Source organism: Rutilus rutilus (assembly GCF_951802725.1).
Source record: "Rutilus rutilus genome assembly, chromosome: 20".
Classification (NCBI taxonomy): Eukaryota; Metazoa; Chordata; class Actinopteri; order Cypriniformes; family Leuciscidae; genus Rutilus; species Rutilus rutilus.
The window spans coordinates 19821371-19845598 of NC_140225.1; positions in this window are offsets into that span (position 1 = coordinate 19821371).

Genomic DNA, 24228 nt, shown 5'->3' on the forward strand with positions numbered 1-24228 from the left:
AAAATCTGCAGGGCTACGGCCTTCCACGAACTGAGTTTTGCACCCCTGGTTTAGTTAATTTAGTTATTATGTTGTTGAAAGTGGACGAATAAAGATAATTAAAATCAAGTCTGCATATTGATTATCTGACACTTAAAATCAATTCTATAAAATCAATATTGTTATTAGTCATAAAGTTGACATTTTAAAAATGTGGTGAAAAGATGATTGAAATAAAAAATTTTTTTTTTTTTAATCTCCATTTGTGTTCCACAGAAGCAGGTTTGGAAAGACATGAAGGTAGAGTAAATAACGACAGAACATTGGGCGAACTATCCCATTTAAAACTGCTGGTACAAAAGATAGGCAAGTGCATATTGTTGATACTTCAGATATTTCAGGAAACTACACAAAGGCAACCTCCAGCTGTCATGAGGACTCATTAATTGGTTTCTCTCATTCATTCAGGTCCAGCGAAAGAGACAGGTAGGACATCAATAGTGTTTGTAATGCTAACGGGTCGGGCTTTGTGTTTTTGCTGTATTCAGTCCTTGGAAGGGATTCATGCTTAACAATGTTTCACAAGATTTCTGAGATCAGAGGCTCTGATAGCCAACAGGAGCAGAAGGATGGAGAGAGAGAGTGTTTGCTCCTTGGCTTTTCTCCATTATCCCCCACAACCTCTTATGTGGGCCTTGCCTGTCAGGAAATCAATTAGAATACGTGGAGGAATGAAGAGAGGAATGGTACAGTATGTACACATATGGAAATCAGTGTTGGAGAACTAAAATTGCAACACTGCTAACCTAATTTTGAAATAATTTTGAAATATTTTTAAGTTTAGTCGTGAAACTAAACTTATGCACATTCTGAACACTAGCTTTATGGTCAGTTATGTATTGTAAATTGATTTGTATTGATGCTATTTAGTGTAAATGGGTCTATTGGAATACAGGGAAGGAAAATTTAATTTTTGTTATATGTGGTGGCCAAAATGATTAGAATGGTAAGATTTTTTAATGTTTTAAAAGAAGTCTCTTCTGCTCACCAAGGCTTCATTTATTTGATCCAAAATACAGCAAAAACAGTAATATTGTGAAATATTTTTTACAATTTAAAGTAACTGTTCTCTATTTGAAAATATTTGAAAATGCAATTTATTTCTGTGTTGGTAAAGCTGAATTTTCAGCATCCAGTCTTCAGTGTCATATGATCCTTCAAAAATGATTCTAATATGATGATTTGATGCTCAAGAAACATTTATTATTATTATCAATGTTGAAAAACGTTTTCTTCAGGATTATTTGATGAATTGAAAGTTCAAAAGAACAGCATTTATCTGAAATGGAAAGCTTTTGTAATAATATCACTACCGTTCAAAATTATTATTTTATTTATTTATTTTTGTGGAAAGAAATGAAAGAAATTAATAATTTTATTCATCAAGGATGCATTAAATTGATCAAAAGTGACAGTATAGACATTTATTATGTTGCAAAAGCTTTCTATTTCAGATAAATTGTGTTCTTTTGAACGTTCTATTCATCAAAGAATCCTGAAAAGAAATTGTACACAACTGCTTTCAACATTGATAATAATAATGAATGTTTCTTGAGCAGCAAATCAGCATATTAGAATGATTTCTGAAGGATCATGATGTGACACTTAAGACAGGAGTAATGATGCTGAAAATTCAGCTTTGATCACAGGAATAAATTAGCCTGACTACGTCAGACTTCGTACTTCCGCTCAATTTCATTTCGCTTCTGTACTCAGTCTGAGACCGCGTCATAGCTTTCCGTTTTCCTCCGGCCTGAAAACAGCCGGCCAATCAACGAACAGAGGGCGGGCTGAGAGCCGTGACGTAGACGCTGATTGTACCGTGGATGCGTAGATTTACTTCACATAATCTGCAAAAGTCGTTCACAGCCATGTTCACTCCGGTATTTCGCTCGATGGTTTTGTTTTCGCATCATACATGTGTTTACAGTGGAAGTTCGATGCGGCTGAGCATGCGCATAACACACGCCATAACCAAACGTTATGTGATTGGCTTACGGGTAACCAATGATTTTAAGCTTCAGACTAGCGCCCCCAGGCGGTAAAGAAAACGTTTTTCTATTACGGAACTCCAGACTCTCTCTACGAAGCAAAGCGAAGTAGCAGAGTCTGGTATTACCAGGCTAGGAATAAATAACATTTTAAAATATATTCAAATAGAAAACAGTTATTTTAAATAGTAAAAATATTTCACAATATTTCCGTTTTTGCTGTATTTATTCATATATATATATATATATATATATATATATACTGTATATATATATATATATATATATATATATATATATATATATATATATATATATATATATAATATTATTATTATTATTATTAATAATAAAACAGAATTGCTTCTTATAGGTACAAGATCAACATTAAACAAACTCCATAATTTTTCTATTCGAACTGATAGTTCCTCCATCTCCCCCTTCCCTCAGGTTAAGAGTCTGGATGTCATCTTCGACAGCACCCTATCTTTTACGTCTCATGTTTATATATTACCCGGTCTGCTCACTACCATCTTCGAAACACCAACCGTCTGCGTCCTTTCCTCACGCCTCACTCCACTGCCATTCTTGTTCATAGTTTAGTCACTTCTCGTTTAGATTACTGCAATTTTCTTTTGTTTGGCCACATAATACCCTCCATAAACTTCAACTGGTCCAAAACTCAGCTGCTCATGTTATCACTCGTACCCCCTCTATTCATCACATCACTCCTATTTCACAACAGCTCCATCATTGGCTCCCCATCATTTACCGTATCAAATACTTTTCCTCACTTTTAAAGTCATAATATTTCCACTTCATATCTTTTTGACCTCCTCCATACACCCGCTCGCACTCTTAGATCCTCTTCTTCCATCCATTTTACTGTTCCCCGCGTACGCCTTGTTACTGGGGAGCAGAGCTTTCAGCTACTCTGCTCCTCATATCTGGGTTTCATTGTTTTTACTTAAATATTGCTATTGTCTTGTTGATGATGTATGGTGACCTTGAGTGTCATGAAAGGCGCCTATAAATAAAATGCATAATAATAATAATAATAATAATGTCAACCTTCACCATTTGAAATGCACACTTGAATGCATGATTTTTTTTTGTTTTGTTTTGTTTGCAGTTCATATTTTCCTTTGTTGTCCTAGATCTTTGAAGATTAAGTTTATGAGCTGTATAATTTTTTTGGACAAAACATAGGCCCACATTTTTTCAAACTTGATTTATTTAAGAGATTTATCGTTGTAGTTTATCACATCCAGCTTACTTGGCCTCAAGGTTTCCACATGAAGTTATCAACCTTGGAAAGAAAGCGATGGGATGCGATAAGGTACTGTTATCAGACACATCTGTTTAACCTGCAGGTTTTTTCCGCCCTGTGACTTTGAAAGAGCAAGACAGCTATCAGTGAGAACTAATGGAGAACTCTGTCGCTCTGCCTTAGGCTGCTTATATTTCTAGATTTAAAGGAATAGTCTACCCAATAATTCATTTACTCACCCTCATGTCATTCCAAAACTGTATGACTTTCTTTCTTCCGTGGGACACAAAGAAAGACATTTAGCTGTATGTCCATGCTGCTCTTTTTCCATGCAATGAATGTATTTTGAGACCAGGGACAGCCATGGTAACCATTTATTTTTATTGTAAGGAATTTATAATTTTATTATGAACTATGCCTTTAAAAACAGAAGCTTGTCAACTCAATCGTCGCCTGCTTGTTTCTCCAGTTTCATCAACTAATCCACCTCTCTTTCTTTCGTCCTTCGTCAAGGTTACCGTTTGACGCAGGTTGAAGCATGCGGCTTGTAAAACAGATTGCGTTTATGATAATGAAGCTACTTGAGGGTAACATCAAACCCTATTTTCATTCCATCACCTCCAAGGCTGACATATCCAATCAATTTGAAACTGATTGTGAATCAATTTCCTAATGATGGGAAATCAATATTTAATCTGTAAATGCAAGGTGAAATCTTGGTCAAGGTACAGTAGGGGTTTTCCTACAATCCTGTTCTTACAAACAGACGGTTTTATCTTTCACTTTTAAGTACAAAGCTTCCAAGAAAGTAATATGAAATTCACACTATCATATACCTTTCTTAAAAAAATTGCAAGCAAATAAATAAATAAGGATCACTGAGAAGGGAAAATCTCTGGGCTCATAGCTGCCGACTCTATCTCTTTTTTTTTTTTTTTTTTCGAGAATGGAATATTTCCTCTAAGATGCTGCACTGTGCGCAATTTTCATTCTGTCATTTCTGGCCTTCCAGATATCCCAGCTAAGCTTCTGATGAGGTGACCCATCACTCTCCGTAGTTGAGCCAAGCTCTGAAAAAATACACTGCTTTACTGCTCGCCGTGTGTGACGGGCTCTCTTGTGCATGTGTGAGAGAGTGTGAGTGTGTGCAAAGCCTTCGTTTCCTTCCTCCCCTGTTCCTTTGCAGGAGACCTTTGGTGTGAAAGGCAATCCTATTACCCCCAGCCCCGCGATAAGGGGGACTGGCTTGCTCACAAAGAATGAACTGGAGAAAGTGAGCCTCCGGTGGTTTTGGTTTAACCCAGGGCCGAACATTTTGGTGAGGTTTTCCACCCATCATTTCAGGGAAATTGGATCTTTGGCTGAGAGGTATGTGTTTAGGAGATGGAATAAGGTGTTTCACCACATCCTCCTGCTGCATCATCAGCAACACTAGTGAGAAGACCTGTGAAAGGAGCCAGCAGTTTAGAAATTAGAGCCGTACTTCCCAAAAACAATGTTAGCCAAGTTGCGGGTCGCAAGTTCTGCTGAATTGTGTTGGTAACGCCATAGTTGGCTTCGGGAAACACACCCCTAAATGGCTCACATGTGTCTAGGTCTGAAAATGATGTTAACTCAGCTCAAGGGATGAAAAGTGCAAATAGTATAGGACTTGTATTGAAGACATGATCAGTTTTTTAAAGTCAGGACTGAGAATTTCAACCTTCTTTGAGTAGTTATTCTAGCATCATCTTTTTCCAGCTAAAATCACAGTGTAACACAGTGTTACAATTACAGTCGTAATGAGTATTTATTGTGTGAAAATTGGAATCATTTTCACTGTAAATATGTAGAAAGTTCATGATTATTCCATTATTTTTTCTAAATTATCATAATTATTGATGATTATATAATTCAGCATGTATTCATTCTTTTATCATGTTTTTTCATAGTTTAACATTGTACTGGATCTGGGACAAATGTAAATATAAAAAGTATTTTCTTGTAAAACAACAATAATATTCTCCAACGATATTTATTTTATTTACAGCTTCAAAAAAATAATTGATACAGTGTTCATTGGAACAAAAATCAACCCCTCTGACATGAAAGTTGAAGGAGCACCAAACTATTCTTGCAAGAAGACCGTTTATATGAGAAGCATATGAGACATGATGCGGAAAATTTGAAAGCTGCGCGTTATATACCAAACGTGCCGCTGACAACCTTTTGCAGTGCAGAATGTTATATTAAAAACAATTTTTATATCCTCGCTGGCACCTTAAAGGAAATGAATGTCATCCAGTTGAAATTGGTTTCCTTTTCCCTTCAGTATTTTATAACCTCCGCACAAACTGCTCCCAGTTTGCTGCTCACTTTTATTTTTTTCAGTTTTTCAAAGATAGATTGCTGCACCTTGTTTTACACACAAATACCTTTCGATTTCTGTCATCTGTAAAAAGAATTAGACCTGCTGAGCAAGATTATTGACAATTATTGTTGTAAATATCAATGAATTATGAAGCAATATTGGTTATTTGAAAAAAAAATCGAATAAATAATTATAAGATAAATAACATGAATCAACAATTAAATTAAATGACCAAAAAATCATTTGATAATTAAGAATATTTATTTAATAATGATATTAGTGATATTTCCCTTCTTCTTTTTGTGGCTTACTACTATATCTAATACAAAGAGCCAAAAGCCTAAAATAAAATTGGTATTTATTTCATGTCCAACTAGCTTTTATTTCCTGATTCTAGCGCAGCCAGTGCTCTAAATCAAAGTTTCTCCTCCAGGTCTCCCAAAAGTGTTGTTCACCGGTGGCAGTGATAGCGATCCACCTCCTGCTAAAGTGAATGTAATGGTGTCGTGGCACACAGAGAGAAAGTAAGCGAAGGCGTCCTCCTGAGAAATGCCTGCAGAGAGCCATGGAGGTGAGCAGCTAATTATGAGTCTATCCCCCTCTTCCTCTTCCTCTTTCATTCCCTTCCTTTCCTTTCCTTCAGAGGTTCATCTGCATGTTTCTGAAGCTCTGCAATTACCACAGCAAAACCCCTGGCCACTACCAGAGGGAAGAGGATGGAACAGGAAAGAAAGAAAAGAGGAATAATATTAAATTACATGAATATTTGAATACATACTTAGTCTCTTGGATTGCAATTTATCCCCAAAAATGCTTTTGAATCCCAGCATTGCATTATATTGCATTTGTGACCTTCACTCTGCTGTTATAGAGATACGAGGAGGAGAAATGCTTTTGCTGAAAACGCTTAAAATAAGAAAGCCATCATCAATTATAATGAATGAGTATGTGTCTGTTCCCCTTGCAGTCATTTTTCCACACTGACTTTCATTTTCCCAACACTAAAAATAATTAATTTGCTCAAACGCTCTCCAGTTTGTATGTCCAAAATGCTTCTTGATTTAATGATTCAACATTCAAATTATATCCCCTGCATGATGCACGTACTTCTTCTATGTCTGTATTCTGCAAATAGTACAGGCCACAATTTCACCATGTTGCAAAGGCTTGGCTTTCACCTAGACTGGGCAGGACTGCAGGTGAAAGGTGTTTTTCTGATGAACATTAACCTTCACTGGGTCAAGTGTACCATCGACTTCCAAACAACTGCAGTCTTGAGTCCTTTGACCGAAATGTAGACAAATGTGTGTCAATTAGAGTGATATAGAATGCTGTTCTCCATAATGATGTGCAGTTGGCAGTGTTATTTGCATTTTGGTACCTTGTGACAGCTGACACTAATTATTGATAACGTGCTGTCTCATTACTTTAAATGTCCTACTTTTACAGTAATTCTTGAGAGACGAAGGAGGGAGAAGTAAAGCTATCAAAATGTATGTTTTTCTGTGCTTCATGGCATAAAGCGATCATGTGATACTCAAATTGGCAGCCGGTAGACTGGAAGTTCAGTCTTTCAGTTAATAAAGCCTAACAACACAGGTTTTCTTAGCATGTTTTGAACTAGGATCAAAATTTGTGCTGCCATTGTTGTCATTTTATTGCTGATATAAATATATCTGAAATATATCAGTTCTGGAGATTTTGGTCTTTCCCCATTCAGGTAAATAGAAGTTGCCTAGACTAAAGAATTGAAAATAGCTGCTTGGGTGTATTAATAGGCATTAATAATTGTCTTGCAGGGAATCTGCTAGTTACTTATGCACAATATATTGAATAAGAAAATATATTATGTACACTACCTTTCAAAAATATATATTTTTTTTTCACCAAGGCTGCATTTATTTGATCAAAATACAGTAAAACTGTAATATTGTGAAATATTTAAAATAACTGTTTTCTATATGAATATATTTTAAAATGTAATTTATTCCCAAGCTGAATTTTCTGCAGTCATTAATTCAGTCTGCTGGGTCACATGATCAATCAGAAATCATTCCAATCATGTTGCTCAAGAAACATTTCTTTTTAATATCAATGCTGAAGACAATTGTGCTACTTAGTCGGCATTAAACGGAAGATGCGATAAGCTTTTCTTCCCTATTGTGATGTATATCAGAGTGAAACAGCTTCTGGAATGAGAAAAATGTAGGGCGAGACTTGATTTCGTCCTTCAGGAATTGATTGGATCGTAGGAAGTTGGGCGTTGATGTCTGTATGGAGGCAGATCTGAATGCTATAGTTTGCAGTCAGTTGTGGAGGATATTTAGTCCCACACCAGGTCGAGACACACATAATGAAGAGAACAGACATCGTTTTGATTAAGGATTACGAGGGCATATGAATTTTTAATTAAAAAATAATAATAATGATGTGCACGGATAAATAATTTATAGTAAGTACTACAGCGTTCTGCATAAGAAATAGTCAATTTTTATTTAATGGTGACTAATATTTTTTGTGGAAACTGCTGAATACAAATATTTATATATATATATATATATATAATTTAATATTAAATTGTTTATAATGTTGTGATTGCTGATTTCACAAAAAAACACACAAAAAAACTTTGGTGGGTTACATGCAACATTTTAACCTGTTAGGTCTGAACATCTAAATGAATTTCACACGGCCCACACGCATCAATGGCAGAAATTTGCCATGGTTTCTCTTGGCAGTTCAGTACGTGTGACTGAAACAGGTCTGGGAGGTGCCCCATTTATTTGGCATGCATGGCAGGATCTGACTAGTTGCTCCACATCTTTATCGATGCCCATCGTGGGCCAACAGCAGAGTACGGTATCTGGCTACTTGAGGAATTACAATGTGATTTCCCCTTAGAATCAAATGGCCAATGCATGACAGTTTGTGTTTTATGTGAGGACTACACAAGCTCCAACAACTCTGAAAGATGCATTTCCTCAAACTGCACTGAGTTTCATCTGCTGCTGCTATTTCCTCTAATTCACGAGGTGTAAAAGCTTTAGGGACAGCATGCTTTGCAACAAAGTAAATGTGCTCGTCGTCACTTGTTTCAGCAAGAGGTGGGTTCACAGTGAGACGAGAAACTGAGTCAGCTGCGTTCTGTGGGCCAGGTTTGTTAATCACTTTATATCTGTAGGGCTGTAGCCTTAAAGCCCAACGCTCAATCCTGGCAGGCTCAATCACCTCCAATGGCTTGTGGTCGGTTATCATTGAAAATTCCTTACCGTACAAGAACACATGGAACTTCTCACAGGCCCACACTATAGCAAGCGCTTCTCTTTCAGTCTGAGAATACCGCCTTTCCACATCTGTCAAAGCACGGCTGGCATAGTAGACTGGCTTATACGAACCATCAGCTTGTGCTTGGGTCAAAATCGCTCCAAGCCCTACTGGACTGGCATCCACGATCACCTGTGTGTCTGCCTTCTGGTTGTAATAAGCCATAGTTTGTGAACTTGCCAGTGCCACCTTCAATGCCTGAACGCAGCCTCTTGTTCTTTCCCCCATGACCATGGACATGTTGACCTAGTGAGATGCCTCAAATGTTCTGCAATAGTAGCCAGGCTGGGAATGAATCGACCACAATAATTAACCAAGCCAAGGAAACTCCTCACCTCAGTGGCATTCTTTGGCTGTCGAGTGTTTTGCACTGCCTCCACTTTAGATTGGGCTGCTCCAACTTCGTTCTCCGTTCTTTCCCATGAATTCCATCTCAGTCATCCTGAAGACACACTTATCTTTGTTTAGTGTCAGCTGTTTCTCTTGCAAGCGTTTCAGTACTTGATGTAAGCGTGTATCATGCTTCTGCACAGTCTTTCCGAATACCACAATGCCATCCGAGATGTTGTGGACTCCGTCAATGTCCTGCAAAACTTGCAGAATTATGTGTTGGTATATTTCAGGAGCGGAAGAGATACCGAACAATGAAACATGTAGTTAATGCTTGTGATTCGGGTTCCAACTCAATTTGGTTATATCCCCATTTCAAGTCCAACTTGGACAACCACTCGGCACCTGTCGTCCTCCAGAATTTCATCGATGGTGGGGATGGGGTATCGCTCACGCACAACAGCTTCATTGACTCTACGCATGTCCACACAAATCCTGATGTCTCCACCTTTTTTATGCACCACCACAAGAGGTGCTACCCATGGAGTAGGTCCTTCCGCCTTTTCAATGACATCCAATTGTTCGAGCTGCTGTCTCTACTAATTAAAAACTAAAAACTAATTTTCTGACACTGAACGGCAATCTGCGTATCGGCTGTGCAACAGGAACAACACTGCTGTCGATATGCAATTGTAGACGGTAGTCTTTTAGCTTCCCCAACCCTTCAAAACATGTCTTGTATTCCTGCTGTAAGGATGTTGTAAGGGCAGAAGTGTCCTCATAGTACACTGCATTGAAATTTGACATAGCACCAATGTGTACGATTCCAAGAGCAATTGCAGTTTTGCGTCCCAACACAGATGTCTGTGCAGCATTCACAACCAAAGCGTCTGCTTTGATGCTCTTATTCCCTGTAACCGGTCTAATGCCAGCTGTGAAGAATCCTTCCACAGCCAGTGGTGTGTCTGATCCATAAGTGTATAGCTGCTTGAATGTGGTCTTTAGCTGTGTATGACCATTGTTACGCAGTGTTTGGAATACATTTGAACCGACAATGTTACAACTCGCACCCGAGTCTATTAGCATGGTCACTGGCATCCCGTCCACCAGTATTGACATTTCAGTGCCATCTGTGTCCAATCAGGATCATCATCGTCTCCTGTGATGTCCACTGACACTTTGTTGTGTGGCACCTCATTTGTCACTTGGTTTACTTTTAGTCCTGGTTTGGTATGGCAAACCGCTGCAAAGTGGCCCTCTTTGCCACAGGAGCGACACTGTTTCCCTTTTTGCAACAGTGCATATTTTCCCATAATGTCCTACACGGCTACAGCAATTGCACGTTAGTTGGAGTGGATATTTTATGCTTTGTTGTGAAGATGCAGATGGTTTGTGTCTTAATTGTGGCTTGCCACCAGCAGACTGTGTACTCGCGTGCAACGTGAGTTTTCAAAACAACATTAATAGTGAGTTTTTCCATTTTTGCAGCTTGTTGGTCCACAGCTTCCATAGTTCTGGCAATATCTTGCAACATAAACAATGTGAGATCCTTATCACGCAATAATCTTCTCCTGAGAGCAATGGAGGTAGACTTGTCAATGACTTGATCAAGAATGAAATCATCTTTGTGATCGCCAAAACCGCACGTCACAGCCAACTGCTTCAGTTTGCTTACAAGCGAATCCGCTGATTCACCCTGCTCTTGTACTGCTTGCCGAAAAATGTGCCTTCTCATATGGAACGTTTTTCTTTGGCGTTCAGCCAATGTCAATGCTACAGTATATCAAATCGTTCAGCTTTGTCAATGCTACAGTATATCAAAATGTTTATCATCACCTGTTTCTTCCATTGTCGCGAATTTATCTTGCACATCAGAGCCACCCAAGTGAAGCAGCAGCGCGCGTTTCTGAGCGTTATCTTTATTGCCAGAGGCCATCAAATAAAGTTTGAAACTGCTCACATTTTGCCCATCGCAATCCAATGCCGGCGGGGTCTGTGTGCACGTCAAACGGGTGCCATCGCCATACTGATATTTCCCCTTTTTGTTTTGTATGCTTCAAAATCTCAAAATCTGAAGAACAATCCACATTAATCCGAGAGCTTTAATCCTCGTTATCACATCAGATGCACACATTTTCAGGTGAACACACACTTCTTTATTGCCAACACACACTCCCCTTTCCTTTCTCCCCCGCCCCCCTAATGGGGGCACTATCCTACAATGTGCATGATGAGGACCTAATAGGTTGAAACATGTGGTTATAAATTTTGTTTGAGCTTTAATTTCAGTGTGCGGCCATCCATCTACCTTCTTTGTTCTTTGTTTTAGTCCGACACCTTAGGCAAATTTGAGTTTTGGATTTAATGCGTAAACAACACCAAAATGTATTTTGTTTTAGTTGTCCTGGCTTCCCTGTAATATATACTTATCGATCCATCATTCTCAGAACAAAAACGAGAAATTTAGAAATCCATGAAAGGCAGGGCATGTTTTTAGAGCCGCAGTGAAGTGTCATATTCACTGTGTGAGAAGATGACACTTCAGTGCATCTATCTGACCATGAACATGTAGGCAGATCCATTAGGGTTTCAGAGCCATCATCACTGTTTTCCATGTTCTCCAAAGCCGGGCTTGTTCAAATGGCCCTCTAGCCTCTCTAACATGTTGTTTTGCTTTTACTAAAACTAATGTTTCTTTCTCTTTTGCTCTTCCTGTGCATCACACTTTCTGTACTTTTCTCTCTCAGTCCCTAGTGGACTGCACAACACCTCGCTAAAACATTTCCATCGTTGTCTATCTGTAGTCCTGTAGCGTGGGGTGGGTAATGGCCGGTCATGGCTGACAGCTCATTGGGTTACTAGGGTTATGTGCTGTGCTGTTCAGTATTCTCATCATGGTGCATTTCCTCCTCCATCACCTCCAGCTCGTTTTAATACACCTCTATAATGCCTGTCTCACCAACTCCCACAGCGTCGTGACATCCACACATCATGCCATTAGATACATGGCCCTGCTCCCAATGCATGAAAAGAGCTGAATTACAGGAGGCTTATGTCCACAATATTAGTCACCTGTCAACTCAGTGCTTATTTGTTTTATATCTATAAAAAAACACAGCAGACATTTAGCAATCTTGTCGCATTAAGATATTACCCTCTGCTAAAAGCATACAACCCATTATGGAAGCTTATTTACACCACGAAAAAAAAAATAGTTCCAATTGTGAGATACTGTATGAACTCGCAATTGTGAGGAAAAAAGTCGCATTTACAGTATTTTTTATTATTATGTTTTATTCCTTAGTGAAAATGAGCTTCCATAACACAAAATTTGAACTCCAAATTGAAGCAAATCTCCTGATGAACTGTGGTTTCGAACACCTTTGTGCATGGCCAAATCTAATACGAGAAATTACAGGTGAACTCCATTTGCAGGTCATAATACTGAAGGACACATCTCTGGTGAATTTTCGAGATGTCTCCTGCCCTAGTGGGTGTATAATGGAGGCTGATGGGTGCTACTAACCGCTAGCACACAAGCCTTCGGAGAGCCGCTAATGCCCTGCAGATATTGACCCAACATCCATCATAGTTCCCATCGTGCTTTCCCACCAGATGCAAAGTGCTGCTGCCTTTTTTCCAGAAGCTAAGTGAGAAATGTTCACAAATTGAAAAGAAGCTCTTTGAGAAAAAATAAAAAATAAATCACGTACACGCAACCCGCTAGCTGCTAATTGTTGGGAAATTAAATGCGTCTCGTAACCAGTGGTGGGAAGGGTTGAGGAATCAATGTATTGATCGCACGTCCAGCTTACTGTTTCTAATCCTGCAAATCTTGTGTTGCTGCTAGAAGTGCCGTATTGAATATCTGAAGGAACCAGACGTGCTGCTTAAGTGTAATTTATGTAATGCAGTGGATGTGTGTGTTGAGTTTCATTCCAGCAAGTGCTCACTGATTTCGGGAGCTATTAAGTAAATTTATTTAGCTGCAGTGGTTGACAGGATCAACACAGGGGAACTCCAAAGCCAACTCATGTTCTTAAGGTATTAATTTAAGCTAAACTAACAAATGTCATAATTATAGAACAAAGATTTTTAGATGATCGAGAATTCATTTAGCACAGTATGTATTACAGGTTTAGTCACCCAGTGTAATGACACACCAACGCAGGAAATGCGATGAACCTAAGTGCAGGAGTTTATCAAACACAAAACTGAAGAAAACAAGTCGCTGGAGGTCCAAAACAGCGCAATGTAAAGAAAGCCAGGCTTATTACATCAGTGACTCGCGTTGGTTTTCAGTGAGTTAGTCATTCCAATGTCTGTTTAGGTTTAAAACACAAGCTCTGTAATATTATGTGATTGTTTCTGCTGTGTGAAATACAGAATACAAATGTTTTTATCTGTTATGTGTATGTTGCAGTGTTTAGTAAATCTGAATGGATCCATGTACTGTAGTAGGCATATAATGTAGTCAGGTCAAGGCGGTTGCTTTTTATTTAATTTATTTTTATTTTTGCATCTCCATTTGGTCCCGTTCAGTATCACAACGTTTAATACATAAACAAGCTCTAAAAAGCTCTAAACAAGGTATTTGCTGTTGCACTGTCCATAACAGAGTACATAACAAAATTACTAAAACTTAAGCTAAACTTAAAATGTTAACTGAAAATTTAAAAATAAAAGGTAATTCAAAATATGAATAAATACTATAATAGTTTATAAATAATACTAAAATAACACACTGATCACCTTATATACCCTGTCCTGTATTAGATTGCAACAAACTCGAGTTAAGAAAACTCTGGATGATAAATCCCTTAAAATAAAACCTATCTAGCTTAAATGTTTTCTTCACTTAAGGGGTTTGCTGAAACTGAGCCAAGAGCTTTAAGTTGGCCATAGGAATATTCTCTTCCTGGCTGTTTGGTCCCACTCTGTATAATGTTTGAAAGGATCCTAATGTTAGAAGTTTATTTACAGCAAAGTCCCTGATCATTTCAATCAGACCTTCACAGTTTGTGTGGCCCATTTCAGATGTTTTGTGAACCTGTCACAAGTGTAATGCAGGCTTTGCCAAGAGGCTGTTATTGATGGATGGGGCAGCAGCAACTGTATTGGTCCCAAGTAGGTCTAAAATACCTGGAGAAAGCTATCCGATAGCATTCACATTCATCTCAAAGGCAGCTGCTTGGCTGTTGCCCAAAACCCTGATCCCTTGATTGGACCTAAAACCTGCAAACATTGTGACGCATTCCACATGGTAAGAGGTTAGCCAGTGGTAACATAGTTCATTTACATATAGATCTTAAAGGTACAATAGCCAATTACAATTAGAATAGCTTTAATTCAAAGAGAAAGTGAAAAACTAGTAGTACTGTTTATTGACAGTTAGTAAGGTATAATTGTTGTAGTGGTTATATTTAGGTAATGGGGTAGGGTTAAGGTATCTAGAATATGGTCAAGGCATTAATATGTGTTGTTATAAGCACTAAGCAGCCAATATGCTAGTAATATGCATATTAATAAACAACTAGTTAATAGTTAATATGTGTCCCTAATCTAAAGTGTTACCAAAATCTCTGCTGCATTACACAATTGCACATTAGTCAAAGTCAATCTGAACAGTTTTAATGAAGATTGCAAAAAGAAAAAAACGGTTGAATAGATAATCGCAATAGAAGTGGCTTAAACTGCTCTTTTATTATTCAAAATGTAAAAAAAAAAAAAAAAAAAAAAAAATCAATAAAATATATAATTGTATGCTCAGCTAGTTTAATGAACAGTGCTTTTCACAAGAAAATGGTAATCTAAGGGTTTTGCTGAGTTCGACACATACAGTGCTGTAAACTTTGATTTTCCTCAGAAGTAATTAAGTCAGCCTTGAGAAAAAACATCTTAAGCTTTTGATCAACACATAAAAAGCATTATATGGACTTGTTTTGCCATGACAGACAGATGTTTTCTCTCTGTTGATCTCTACAAATGAAATTGCAGAGCGCTGCCATCACGGTTTGGATTAAGGTCCATTCCAGTTTCGAACAGAGCAACTTCCTTTGATTCCCATCATGCGGCGATGTGTCGGCAGAGGGACTTGCTCTCAGCATGAAATATTGAAGAAGTCGACCCTCTTTTGAGAATCAAAAAGAAACATAAACAGCGTGTGTTAATAAGTTTCAGAGTACTCGTTTAATAATTTATATATTACAAAGTGCGGAATGGTTTTAATTCCACATTCCTGCTAAGTGTGATCCTTTTCATTTGCAAAGCCACAGTTTGTGGTCTGACTGATGTGGGTGGGTTTGGGATCCTCTTTCCTGTTCCTGTCTTTGTCTCCAACAGGCGAAGAGAGACAGAGGGGGGAGCGAAGCCTTGAGGTAGTATTAAATAATGAAGAGGGCTGCTATAGTTTCAACAAATGTTTGAAAGCAGCTCGTAAGTGATCAGCGTCAGAGAATAAGTGTGCACGTATGTTTATGTGTGTATTTATCATGTCATGTCATCAATAAATTTGTCATGTCATCTTCACGCATATAATGACAGTTTATAGTGACCCTATCTGTCAAGTTTCCAAAATTAACACACAAAAAAAGCACCAGAAAAGTAGTCATGGTGATTCGAGCTCCACATTCTTAACAAAAAATATAACAAAAACGACAATACAATATAAAAATATTATTCACTGATAATCATCCCCTCCAGTAAGCTTCTACTGTAACTCAAATCGTTATGACCAAATCATTGAGTTCATGAGAACCATTCGATTCTTGAGTTAGACCTGTAGATCCATTAGATCCAGCACCTGCCTGCCTCTCTGTGCCAACTGTCTCTCAGCTCCGCTTCACTTCCTCTAAGCCAAGTCTCCCAGCAGGGGTCCCTATGGAGAACTTTCCGAGCCGCCACGGAGGTCCAACTTGTCTCGTCTTCTCTGGCTGTTGTGAGAGACCCATCAGGACCCCCCACAGTTCTTCAATAGTTGTGGAACCACAGTAAGTGGGCTGTCAAGGCTTAAATCTTATTCACTTTAATCATCGGATGAAGTAATTCTTTTCTGTTTAAAGCGGGGCTCAGTAGTTTCGGGATTTCTTCGCTGTATTCTCGCTTTTTGCTCGCAGGTTTCTCTCTAGAGCTCCCCCCACAGCTTCGGAATAGATATTTGACAACACTGTTGTAAAAACTTGTTGGCGATTCTCAGACACCAGAGGCTAGTAGATCAACGACATCAAAGCAGATGGGACATTCTTTAAAACGTCTTCTTCATTCGGGTTCGAACAGCGTGAGGGAGCGCAATAATGACAGCATTTTAGCAGATTTCTTTTGGCCGTAAAGCAATTGTTTACATCGCGAGACCTGATATCATGCGATACTTCCTGACGCGGCGGCCGGCGGCCCGCCGGCTCAAAGTTGCAAGTGCGGATTTTCCGCTCACGGGCACCAGGGGGGTGCGAAACGACCACCATTCAACCCGAAATAAGTAATATAACCATTCCAATGACTCCGAAGCTGTTCAGTTAAGGTAAAAAAGTTACTTAGTTCACCTTTAATTCAGATGATGCTGTGTTATTAATAAATTAGTCATGACAAATAAAATTATGATATCCAATCTATTTTTCCATGACTCCGCTATGTCAGCGATTATAATGTTACCTAGCTTTGGGAGCTTGTTTAATACAGTAGCTTGTTGGATAGTAAGTCACCTACTACAACTAACACAGCGATAAGACAATGTGTGAACTGATATTAGGCTACTATTGTAGATCTACCATTGTGTTGGGATTTGCTCAATATGATGTTAAGTGGCAGATCAGTGGACTTGTCTGTCCCAGACGAAACCTAAAATACTAGGTATTTTAATAAACTAATTGTCAAAACTTTCCCTTTGTGTAAGCTACAAGTACAATTTTGGCTGTATTATTAGTGTCCCCTTCAAAAATTGCTCTTGAGAAATATTTTGTTTATTGTCCCCCCTACTGTTAGATTAAATTTACGACCATCCGGAGGCCAGCTAGCAAGAGCTGTGCGAGTAAACCTGACTTCCCTCGCGCACTAGAGGCTGTGGTTTTTAGCGTACCTGTCAGGGTTTCACCTCCCATGTTGGAAACACCGGTTCAAATCCCGCTTAGAGCGGTGCGAGTAGAACCGGAGGGGTTACATTGGTGCCGTGACCCGGATGGGAGTGAGTTTTAGGGGGATGAGTGTACCGGTAGCCAGCTAGTAAGAGCTGTGCGAGTAAACCTCACTTTCCTGCCATGTTAGAGGCTGTGGTCTTTACCGTACTTGTTAGTGTTCCCGCCTCCCATGTCGGAAACACCAGTTCAAATCCTGCTCAGAGCAGTGCAAGGAGAACCGGAGGGGTTACATTGGTGCCGTGACCCGGATGGAAGTGAGGATTAGGGGGTGAATGTAACGGAGGCCAGCTAGCAAGAGCTGTGCGAGTAAACCTCACTTTCCTGACGCGTTAGAGGCTGTGGTCTTCAAATCTCACTCAGAGTGGTACGGGGAGAACCAAAGGGGTTACATTGGAGGGGTTACATTGGGTGAGTGTAACGAAGGGCCAGCTAGTAAGAGCTGTGTGAGTAAACGTCCTTTAACGTCTTTAGCGTCCTCGTTAGAACGCCCACCTCCCATGCCAGTGGCTTGGTTTGAATCCCACTCAGATCGGTGCAAGTACGACCAATTGCACAAACATGTTTTTTTTTATAATGGGGAAGCATAAGATCCCATCTTCCTGAGTAGACTTCATTCATTTCATTATTCTCATTTAACCATACCACTCTGTTTGTTACCTCCTCTTATCCACTTAGGTAAGTGCATGCAGGGTGGAGAGCCAATACAAGGTAAGAGCTTCACTCTGGGTTTGGTCATCATTGTTCAGTTGGTCCTTTAGCTGCCTGTGAGGCTGCTGTTCTTGACAGTTATTGATGATACAGTCGCTAACTGAGCTGCTCTCATTCTGAATGTACCACTGCAGAAAGAGCCATGAATGAACATTAGAGGCAGATCAAAGGAAATGCGGTTTTCCCCAATGGCACCATTAAACGAAGGCTTTTCTAATGCACCGTCCAAATTAATCTGCTATTTCTGCTCTGCATTTAAAACTGAGGATGGCAACCTTCATGCAACATCATCTCGTGTATCTATATTTTATAGAGCTCACTTGGCTGTTCAATATTGTAAATCATTATTTTTAATTATGCCAATGATGGGATCAAACTAATTTCAATTAATTTGTATTTACAATCCAAAAGATCTGCTGAACAATTAAATTGATTATTTACATGATAAGATATCAGGTTAAATATGTGCTGTAAGAAATGATAGATAGATAGATAGATAGATAGATAGATAGATAGATAGATAGATAGATAGATAGATAGATAGATAGATAGATAGATAGATAGATAGATAGATAGATAGATAGATACCATGTTCGAATATATTCATGTGAACTAATTCTATTTCCACTGTTCCGTCACATATTTCAGTAAAACAAGCTAAATAAATCTATCAATAAATATTATTATAATTCAGACACTTTAATGTAGCTTGGCCATGAGCAAAATCAAATGTCACTGTGGTGCTTCTGAGAATATTTCTGAACAAATTACATGAAAAACACAGAGGCATTAGTTAAGCATTTCATTTATTTGTTTAAATTTCCATCTCAGGCAATTGATGGAGTGTGTCGGAGTGGAAATACACAGCATAATTTGTGCTTTTTCTCCTGACAGCCAAATAAAATTGGCATAACGTGTTCTGTACAAGAGGTTCAATTTGCCACAAAACTGTTTTGCAGGTTCAACACGGGAAAGTAATGGAAGGAAAATTGACATCCCCAAAAAAACCACAGAAATTTCATTAAAATCATTCACTTCAATCAATTAACACATTCATACAATGCATTTTAAAATATGATCGGCACTAAGGCTGTAGTCTATACTAATGTTCACCGCTGACTGTAAACATTAGGATCGAAAATAGAACTCAAAGGATCAGTACATCCGAAATTTATGTTTTAATTTGTCATATTGTCAGTTTTGCAGTTTCACTTCTCATTCATTGCCAAATTCATTGAAATGTCAGTAAAATTCAAATCTATTATACAGTATGTCACAAAAAAGAGCTTAAGAGTTTACTGAGGGCCAAACTACTGTAAACCTCTTGATATTTACATCTTGTATATTATGTTGACCGTCAATGCTTTACCGGTTAAAATGGTTAAAATGTATCCTACAATACTGCTGAAACTTTAATTCACTTTTTAAAACTGCATTGGAAATTATTCAAACAAGTCATCTGCCTCTTTGAAGTATTAAGGTGGCAAAATGAAATGCAAAACATATATTTGCATTTGCACTTGTTGAGGCAACAATGTGATACCTTGCAAAGAGCTTGTAGAGTAACTAAATTTGGATTCCTTCAGCGCAGACATTAGGAAAATGAAAAAGAAAAAAAAAACTGAGGAGCTTGTTTTCACCACTCTGTATCCTCTGGGAGGAGATGACAAACACAGCAGAAACCTAGATACAGTTCTGCTTAGCAAAAATGTAGCATATTTAAATGAAAAATAAAATAGAAATATAGCTCTCAGTAAACTACTAGTTTAGTAGTTTTTTTTTATACTGCAAGTATACTATATTAGTTTTGCACTTTAATTATTCTATTACATTCATATTTAAGTGTTAATTTATATACTTGAACCTTTCACTGTAATTTATTTTCCCCAACTGTGTTTTTTTTTTTTTTTTAAACTGTGTATTTGCAACGCTATCTCACGACCAATTCGTACGAATGATAAAAAGTTGGCTAATTCGTACTAATTCGTACGACCTCACTCGTACGAATTTGTACGATTTGTCTAAACCCACGTGATGGGTAGGTTTAGGGGCGGGGTCAGGGGTAGGTCATTCGTATGAATTCATACGAATTGGCCAATTCGTAAAATATGTACGATTTTGCAAAAATCTTACTAATTCGTACGAGTCAGGTCGTATGAATTCGTACGAATAAGCCACCTCGTAGAATTTGTACGTTTTCCCGTGAGATCGGGCTTGTATTTGTGATAATTTTTTTTATTTTGTTGTATGAATATTTGAACATGCTAAATATCAAAAGAAAGAACAGAGCCTCTGCTTAAAAAATATTCTAGCTTCATGTGGGTATACGTTTCCTGAAAAAAAAAAAAAAAAAAGCACCATTTTGAACAAAAAGCTGAAAAAAATCACGTTTTTGTCAAAGACTATGTCCGAATATAGATTCAGAATGATGATCATAGATGGAGTAGATTGCTTCCATCAACACCCCCAAAGCTTGCACAATTCTATAACTCTTCCTGGGTCGACATTTCATTCAGAAATGTTAGGCAGTTTTGATTTATATGAAGTTTATGTAACAAAGTTCGGGAGGAGCATGTTCAGGTAATCATCCAATCAGCACAAGAAGAAGCCAGTATAAATAAAGCCTTCCCTTACCTCCTGTCTCATGACAAATTTCTCAGCATCCCGCCACTACCCCATCACCTCACATTCAGATGGGTCTGCTCATAGATACCCATGATCTATACATTCATAGGGGGGAGTACTCTGGGGTCGGGCCGAATTCCGAGCTCGGAGCCCTCCCCCCGGACAGCAAGCCAAATACGCATTATAATATTACATCAGATTTCATTAACATTTGAACTCGTGAAATGCTGTTTAATGTTTGATGATCACGTTATTTTACATGTGCGATGCTTCTACAGGCTTCACCTGTGTTTCGATCCTCTTTTAGAAGATGCATAATGCCCTTACCATATAACAGTGAAAACATGGATTTGCGAAAATTCTGTCAATGGTTAGGTGTCAATTAGGTCATGTGTTTTTATCAATGGCGAGGAAATTAGGTGTTGTGTTTTCATCAATGGCGAGGAAAGAGTTAAGTAGATCTGAAGTGAACTCCTATGTACATTACCAGAGGACTACACAAAAATTCACATTCTCAGAATTGGTAACACATCTGTTTTCATCCTAATGTATTACTTCTGAATACTTAGAATATAACACATGAGCATCTGTCTCACAGCTTCTTATTCCAATGAAGAAAGAGGTTCATATGGGTTTGGAACAATGAGGGTAAGCATTTTGGCATGAACTATTCCTTTTAAATCAGTGGTTCTCAAACTTTTTGGTCACTTTAAACAATCTGTCTGCGTTCACAATAGCAGCTTGTAATTCCGTGCGCTGAAGAGTTGCTTTTGTATGGCGAGGAACTTCTATGTCTGGCTTGTTCAGTCGTTAAGTCGATGGTCTGAAGAAGAACGATTCAATGGAATTGGCGTTCGGTGCCGCTTTGTAAAGGCTATGCATCGACTGTTTTCTTTCTTTTTTTCAGCTGATCTCCCACGCGCCCCTTGCAGTACCTGTGTGCCCCACACTTTGAGAACCAAGTGTTTTTGGGTAATAGTTCCAGACTTTATTTTTTACACATTTCCATAACCATGCTAACATAATCCTGGTCAGTTAAAGGGAGGAAACATGGATTTAGTTGCTTGGAATTCTGTGCACGTTGTGTGTAGGTGGAGTGGCCAAAAAAGACATTATGCCGGTGTTGTGAAATTGTGCTGACTCCTATTTTGTGACGTTTCTTCAACCTCTCTTAGACACAAAAGAATGGCTTTTTGGAGAGATGATGTTTTTCCCGAGACTATAGCAGCCAGTGCCAAACAATAAGATGAATATGGCTGATAAATATACAATAAGTAAAAGCATTCTCCTGTCCGTGTCTGTTTTTGTGCTAACCCATTCAAATTGTGCTGAATGTGAAAGCGAAATGCAATCAGTTTGAACAATCTCGCTGTGTGGTACGCCATTCATCTCCATCAGCACAGGGCAATAAAGCGTATTTTCCATTAACTCTAATTAGGTCTTGGTATTTTCCAGAGCTTATGTCATCTTTAACCTGAAAGTATTGTTGAGTTAACTTCAGCATGTGCTGGATTCTACATTCTCTCTTTATAGACACTCAGATAATTGAAGTCACGGAGGCTACATTAAGACTGCAGGTAAATGTGGCCCAAATCCGATTCTTTTGCTTATATGGGACTTAGATCTGTTTTTCTCATGACAGTGTAAACAGCACAAACCGCATGGAATCGGATATTTTCAATTCCGATTTGTGCCACTTTCATATGTGGTCCTAAATCCGATAACAGTCGGAATTCGGAATTCATGCGACTTTTACGTCACCATGACAAGGTAGTCATTGGAAGGACAGTGATGTGTCAGAACTTAAGTATTACAGTGACAGTTCTATATACAAGCAAAACATGAGGGTTCGTATTGCTCTCTTTTTTTTTCATATCCTTCGTCTTTGTTTTTTGGCTCTTCAGTGGCAGATCACACTATAAATAAATCACTTTACTTTAATGTGATCTGTGTTTACTGCTGTATGACAGTGTGCTGTGTGACATCTTTTTATCGTTCTTTTGCGCATGCGGGTCAGTTCAGGACCATGATCTGTTCACACTGGAATCTGATATTGGCCACATTTTAAAACAACAATGTGAACAGCTTTACAATTAGTTTTTTGACTGTTATATTACAATGCCTTTTTATGTTAAAATTAATTTCCTGAATATTAACAGAAGTAGCAGAATTTTCATGTAAATATTTATATTTCTAAAAAATAATTGATATTAATAATTTATTTTAAAATTAAATTAAATTAAATTTGTGGTAGAGCAAAGTTCAAATTTGTTTTGATTGTTCAGATTTAAAAAGAAAAATGATGCAAGTTTTTAATTTAGTAAGGATGCATTTTTCTAGTTGAGAATAGCATAGTCAGTCAAAGTGAACAATTTAATTAACAATTTAACTAATTTAGCAGAATAAGTTATCATGTAGTTTCAAAGTAATTGCAAACTACAGTCAGTAAAATGTCTGTTGGGGAGCATCAAAATAAAGTGTTAGTATATATTAAGCAGACAGTCTACTAATAAACAAATGATATAGTTAGTTGACATGTGGTATAGAATGTCTAAAGTGGACCATTGAAATAAAGTGTTAACAAAAAGGGTCATTAAACTACAAGTTCTAAAGAAGCATCTTTGAATCCACACACAATAACTTGCAATATGGAGACAGAGTAGCTTGGATTGTGTGTTGTATGTCAGGCATTAGTGTTTTCTTCGTCTTTATATCTTTTTCAGTGGCTCTAAGATTCTGTTTAGTTAGCTTTGCTTCTTTATATGGGGCCCCTGGGACACAGTGCCTCTGATCCGATGCTTTCATGCCATTGGACTGCCTTTAAGGACTCCGTGCAGGCTTGCACGGCTGATTTAAAGAGCCTTGAGTAAAAAAAAAAAAGAAAAAAAGTGCTCTGCTCAGCCCTTCTTTCTGTGTGTGTTGTTGCCAGCATCCAGGGTTTTGATCACGTCTCACCATTATGGCAAAATATGACAGGTATCTGGAGGCAAGCTTTCCAAGAGAATGCAGATTAGCATAGTGCATCACCTAGAAATTCATCTCTCAGTTTGGGAAGCAAACAGTGATTCTCCTTGCAACACACAAGATAATATCTATGGAATATATTGAAAGTATTAATAGCAAACAGGCGCAGTTGGTAAGCATGATACTTATTGTGAGTGAAAATATTGAGGCAGAAAGGCAATGATAGTCTGAACATGACAGATATGCTGTTTGTCAGTCTGAGAGAAACCTCTGCATGACTGTTAGAGATAATCTGCTGTGACACAGAGGGTCGTAGGAACTATGTTCCAAGAAATATATCCAAAGTGAAATCCTAATTTTCTCCCGGCCTGGGATGTTTTCCTCCTCGGAAATCCCTGTCATATTGATCCATTTGAAACTGTCATGCTTGGTAATAGCAAAGATAATCTTACATAAACCCAGGTTGCGTGTCTGCCCACTGCCTCTCGAGACGATTTA